The sequence below is a fragment of the Stegodyphus dumicola genome, chromosome X1, assembly GCF_044657685.1.
Source record: "Stegodyphus dumicola isolate Sdum_Otavi_A_Nest chromosome X1, ASM4465768v1".
Lineage (NCBI taxonomy): Eukaryota > Metazoa > Arthropoda > Arachnida > Araneae > Eresidae > Stegodyphus > Stegodyphus dumicola.
Genome location: NC_140780.1, coordinates 119,725,697 through 119,731,901, shown reverse-complemented (window position 1 = coordinate 119,731,901; position 6,205 = coordinate 119,725,697).

Below are 6,205 nucleotides of genomic sequence, written 5' to 3'. Positions count from 1 at the left end.
GCAGTACTTGCACACATAATGACTCTGCATTTTATGTTAAATTTGTATGATGAGTAAAAATGAGTATAAATACACTGGCTACGGCTTAAAATGTAACGCATGTTCAAAACTCTAAAGGTCCTCAAAAGAAATGCGCTGGTTTACTTCAGCCAGTTTTCAAACATACGTTATTAAACACCTGCATATAGTTTACCAGACAAATGTATGAAAATGAACATTCATCAGTAAAAAAATTATTCACTTTCAAGCGGGCCACAGAAATTCACTTCAATAGCCACATCGGCCTGCAGGCGGCTTTGGCTGTTTTGATTCCAAACGGTTTTTGTAACTATTACTTCTGACTAGTGCTGAAGAAAATAACATATGATCAGATAATAACGGGTTGCAACCCACATTAAACCGTACTTCAAACTAATTCAATAAAAGAAATGTTAAAAAAAAGTAAATAAATTAACAACATATTTAATTTTATTTGACAAAGAAAAACAAGAGATTTGATTAACAGAAATTCTATAAAAAAAAACAAAAGGAAAGTACTTGAGTATGTTAATTAGCGACATGTATATCAAGCAAATAAAAAAATTATCGTTATTCATCGCTTCGCTTTTCAAGAAAAAAACAATCCCTTTTATTAAGCAGAAATGTTTGAAAAAGTTCCTTTATCAGAACTATTTAAAGGGGGTAGATAATCATGAATTCATAATGTAAATGAGATGAAATGGTTATTACAATAATGTATCTAAAAGAATTCGTTTCAAAATCGGTTTTTGTATGGTTACAAATACATTATTTAGTAAAGCTTTAGCTTCAATCAACTTTTTGAGAAAAAATTACAATTTTATTTTTAACTGCTGCTTCATTATTTTTAAATATATGTAATCATTCTTTATTTTTCATTTATTTGAAAGTGGTGCATTTCTGCAATTTCAAACGAATCATTTAGCATTGCCACTACTATTCCTACACTACAACGGCGAAAAGCTCTATAAATTTCCTGCTTTATATAATTCTTTTTCGAATGCAACCGTTTGTATGTCTAACATGTTAATATTCTAATATACGAATAGTACAATATGTGCATATTATCAGGAACAGCAATTTCAGTGGCCTGTGCTTCTAAACCAATTAACTACCAACAGGTTGCAGATGAATACTTAGTAGCATGTGGTCAAAAAATAATAGTACAGTATAAATTAGAAATAATAACTTAACTATTAAGTGGAGTTTTGTTTATTCCCACCTTCTTTCAAAATTCAGGATACCCAAATTTCTCGTTTGTATGTATACGATAAATGAAATTCATGAAACACGTACCTCTAAAATTTTCCAGCCGATTAACATCAACCTATGTCTAAAAGTGAGAGTTTACTGCATTAAATAACTTAACTCACCGTAGTTTAAAAACGAACACGTCACCATTTTATAACAGCATATAAATAATTAAATTTTTAGTAACAACTTCTATATACATTAAACAAAAAAAGCTCACAGTAGAATCCTGTTAATCTATCTCAAGTAAACTATGGCATATTAAAAACAGTAAATACATTAAAAAGTAAAGCTTTCAAGTTAAAACTGATAAATTTTAGATATGACGTCTTTCCTTCTATGGGCTTCCTTTTCTTTTACCATATTTTATTTGTACCATGATACTAATTGCATGCTACACTATAACAACAAATTTTATAAAATGCATTACATACCATTTGTTTATTTTTGCTTATTATTTTGTTTATTTTTTTATGATACACTGATTGAAGGCCATACATTTCTTTGCAGGTTTTTTGCATGGGGAAAAATTGGTATCTAATATTGCTAATGTACTTCAAAAGAATTGCTTCGTGTCTCTTACTGATCATTAAACAGGCAAGCTGATACACCCCTAAAAGAACATCTTATAACACTATAAATAGTGCCAAGGATTTGTAAATCTTCCCAGAATAATATGCGGTTTATAAAAGATAACTACACAGACAACAAGCTAAATGGGTATCAAAATAATGGCAGCATGAGTCCTCAAATATTGGATGGCAGGTTTGTACAATTAAAAAAAAAAAGAACAGAAAGATTACTTTAAATGTATCAAGTATGAACTAATAAATGGTTTTAAGGTGATAATTAAAACATTTACAAATGGTCTTTCAACCTGACAATTAAAAATTTTTCAGGATAGCATTTAAATTCACAATACGAGATTTGGTTAGGTTTATTTGATTATGGCAAAGTACACAATGGCTATCTGCTCAATTCAAAGGATGCCTTCATGAAGGGCTTTCTAGGGGTAACTGGCACATATCCGCATTACATATGAAAAATTCATGGACACAACCCCCAAGCAGCTAGGCTGTTAGCCTGGAACCAAACCCATATAAAACTATCCAGCGTTCCCAGACTTTTACTGCTCGACCACCGGTGGACTTCACGTAACAAAGAAAGTATTTCAACCTTAAACTCTTATGAATCTATTCATCAAGAAATACATAACAATAAAAATATTATCTGCTAATATTCTGTACATAATCTTAAAAGAGGAAAATAAAAAATAAACTTAATGTAGAGTTTTTTGCCAATGACGAGCTTTTTGATGAATTTGGCAGAATTTTAAAGTTTTTATAATTCTCAAAATGACTTTGCTTTACTGCACTGCCGACACGCATTGCTGCAAAGATTTTATACACTTACAAACATTTGAAACTCTAGGATTTGAACACGAACCAATTGATGTGGCAGCCAGTATTACTAACCACTTACACCCAATTGAGCAGCACGCTTATATATGGAGTATTATATATGGAGGATATTTGCACATTTTCAATTTCCTGCTGGCATTAGTCTACCAGTGGATGAGCTTAAAATCCCTCAACACTGATTGTTAGACCCAGGTTTAAATCCTGTTGAATGGGATGGCTGCATGGACTTTCCCCAAGAGAAAAATGAATACAAGAAAGATTCCCTTAGAAAGCCCTCCACAAAGGCATCATTCCTCTTAGGCAGATAGCTCTCGTGTTCTTTACCGCAATCAAAATAACCAACCTATTTACATCGGTTTAGTAGTTAATTTTTTAAGACTGATTTTAAATCACCAGAAGCATTTGCAGTTCTCTGTTACTTATTGTTTTATTTCCAATAATTGCAGTGTTTTATCAAAACGCTTCCTTAATTTTAATAATTAACTTACCAATCTCACTTGTCTGGCATTAACGTCAGAACAAGTCCATGAATAACATCAGAACAAGTCCGTCAGCAGCACCTCACTGCATGTCGTTGACAAGGGCCTTGAGCATTTGATAAAAGACAAAATAACTTGGCTTAGTTCCATCCAAAATTTTGAAGCAGAAATTCCAGGGGACAAATCTGAGGGCCTCCGATACTTCTCCCCTGTCACCAAACCACTTGAGAAGGCTTTTGTCTCATCACTGCCGACACGCATTGCTGCAAAGATTTTATACACTTACAAACATTTGAAACTCTAGGATTTGAACACGAACCAATTGATGTGGCAGCCAGTATTACTAACCACTTACACCCAATTGAGCAGCACGCTTATATATGGAGTAAATGCAGCTAATTCTACGCACTTGGAAAGAAAGCTACCAAGTTTTAAAAAAAATTTTTATTTCTACAGATGAAACAAAAATATACAAATAAAAAAGAAAGATTTCAGCAACAAAGGCAAATTTTCTCTTAGAATTCATCAACTTTAAAAATTATCCTCTTTCGATAAGGCTTACGTCAAGAAAATACTCACTCAATTTCACATTACAAAACACTTGGTCAGCAGTTCTCAACCTTTTGACTAATGCATACCATCCACCAAAAAATGAAAACCTTTAGTACCACCACTACAAAGTACTACTACCAACAACAATCTTGAACAAAGCTTTCAGATTGCATAAATTTACGAATGTTAGATAAAATCTCAATCAGGATGTTGAGGTTTTAATTTTTGAATTTAATAGTTATAAATGCTTTGCTTCTTTGTGTACCACCTATTTTTCTCTTGCATACCACAGGTTGAGAACCCCTGGTTTAGGTGATTATATTAGAGCAAAGCACACCTTTGTGAAGGACGTTTTAAGGGAAAATGACTCATATCCATTTTTTAAAAAATGCACTCTGTTCTTTAAAGCTAATTATAATCGAAGTTTTTAAAGCTATGTTTTTGCTACATTATAGACGTTCACTTAAATGTAAACTGCCTCCACAAAGGCCAAGTAGGTAAGAACGCTGAATACCAAAAGTACGATTTGCGTCCGATGTCAGGAGAATGAACGGGTGCACAAAGTACCGAGCGGTAAAATCGCCGAATCCTCATAGTTCAACCTGGGTTAGAATAAAGGCAAACCGGCTCGCTGCATGTGCGTTTTTGCGGTTTTCCTTGTGTGTAGCATGGATACAGGCTAGTTTCCCTTCCCAATGGCATCGCTTAAGCAAATGGCTCTTGTTTGCTTTGCCACAATCAAAACCCAAAACATGGTGGTTGCATGGTTGGTTTTCTAAATGAGTATTAATCAGTTTTCCTTAGGAAGTCCTACATGAAGGCATCTTTGAAGGCATGCTGCAGAAAAGACGCTACTTGTGTTGATTGATTTCTTTGCAAATTTTTTTTTTTTTTCCTGTTTGAAGATAAGTGTTTATAGAATGTATGGATAAAATAAAATTTTAATATTTGGAATAAAACTTCTTATTTAAATCGTGACCGCACGTCCCCGGCTACGTCCCAATATTTGACCTCCCCTGTTGCGGGTTAACTGAAGGTACTAATCGTGAAAAATAAATCAGATAACACGTTTGAAAATCACTCTAAAACTCCACTGCAGGCTTTTCCAGATATAGCATTTTTTAAAAGCATTCTATTTCAGCTTTTTTGATGAAGTAGGTAAGAGAGTTCTTGTTTCAGCCTTTCGGGCAGTGAAATCTCACCAATGGCCAAGTAGTTAACCCGTTGAGTACTGGTAGTTCGACATGGCCTGGTTTCGATCACAAGCTAATGGCCTAGCTGCATGGTTGGTAAAAAATAAAAAAATGGTAAAAAATACATAGAATTTTTTATTGTAAACTAGCTCACACTTTTTCTGAATCTTGCAATTCAGTTTAGTTTGATAATTAAGTTGGAACACAACAGATTCCTGCTTTGGTCCTTTTTTACTGTACCTCAATCTGTACTAAATATTTAACCCATACTCAGCATATTTATTATTGCGTGAAATGTCATTATTTGCACCACACTAAAATGACAGTAATATAAGACGTCTTTCTAAAATAAGACACATATCTTATAGAATTTATGGTATTCTGACCTAATTAAATTTCCCTCAGTTTACAGAACTTACGGTATCCTAATTAAATTTCCATCAGTTTTTGTCATCTTTTCATGTTAAGTTACTGGGTATTTACAGCCCAAATATGTATTTTGGGCTTTTTAATCTCTTCATTTATTTTATATTTTCTTTGTGTGAATCAGATCAGCTTGATGATGTTCCAAATTTTCAAAACTGCATTTAAAATCTGAAGTCATCAAACAGCGCTATCATTAAATTTTATTTTTTAACTGCCAATTTATGGAATACTACACAGCAAACTCTTTACTGTTATACATTTTCAGAAGAATGGATTCCTATGTAGAAAGTAGGTATATCAAAATTCTAACTTTCATTTGCAATAGTACATTAACACTATTTTAATTTGGTTTCTTTTCCACTTTCTATCCTAAAAATATCAGTCAAGCTGTCGCCGATGCTGGTAGTTTGATTCCAATCGAACGGGCTAACTGCATGGGCATCTAAGTGATCTTCTCCATGTGCAATGTGGATACGAGCTAGTTTTCCTTAGACAGTCCTCACAAAGCACCCCCCTTAGGCACACAGCCCTCCCGTGCTTTGCCATAATCAAGTAAACAAGACAAAACTCTCCTAAAAATAGAAACTGCTCATAATTAACCTCTGTAAACTATTTTATCTGAAAATTAATCGAGGTCGGAATTCTTACATAAAACTAATCAAGCAGATACTTAGAAAAGGCTTCAGCTAATAACGATTTCAAATTTGGGAACCAAAACCTAATCAAAATAAAGCTAAACTGAAACCAAATCATTCTGAATCGGATATTATTTCGACACATCTCATACTCTCGTTCAGTTAACTACTGCCAGCTCGATAAACGCTTGCTACCCTACCTATCTTATATTTTCCAAAAATCTGAAAAG